Source organism: Tupaia chinensis, unplaced genomic scaffold (assembly GCF_000334495.1).
Source record: "Tupaia chinensis unplaced genomic scaffold, TupChi_1.0 Scaffold145208_1, whole genome shotgun sequence".
NCBI classification, from domain to species: Eukaryota; Metazoa; Chordata; class Mammalia; order Scandentia; family Tupaiidae; genus Tupaia; species Tupaia belangeri.
The window spans coordinates 3,121,644-3,122,312 of NW_006205068.1; positions in this window are offsets into that span (position 1 = coordinate 3,121,644).

Here is a 669-nt window from a genome sequence, read left to right on the forward strand (position 1 = left end):
GTCCAACCACTGTGGAGAACAATTTGGAGATTCCTCAAAAATCTACAAATATAACTAACATATGATCCAGCAATCCCACTCCTTGGTATCTACCCGAAGGACAGAAGAATACTTAATTGAAAAAGTGCTTGCACATCGATGTTTATTGTGCACTTTTCACGGTTGCTCAGTCATGGAAACAACCCAAATACCCACGAACTGATGAATGGTTAGAAAAACTGTGGCACATATACTCAATGGAATACTATTCTTCCATAAAAAACAGCAAAACCCTGGCTTTTGAAAGGAAGTGGATGAATATGGAAGACTTACTGCTGAGTGAAGCAAGCCATGCTATGAAGGAGAGGCATTGTATGTCCCCACTTAATATATACCAAGTGTCTGCCCTCTAAAAAAAAAATACATATTTGAAACCACGCTGTTTCTGTTGTTATAAAAAAAAAAAAAGAAACATATCTATCTATCTATCTATCTATCTATCTATCTCTGAAACCATTAAAAAAAATTTTGGGGAGAACATAATCCAGTCCATTCCATCATCTTAACAATTTTTTCAAAAAAAATTTTATTTATTTATTTTAATTTGGCCAGAGAGGGACGAATTAAGAGGGTAAGTGAGAAAGCAAGCTGCCAGGTCTAGGACTGAACTGTGGACAGTCTTGTGGGAGT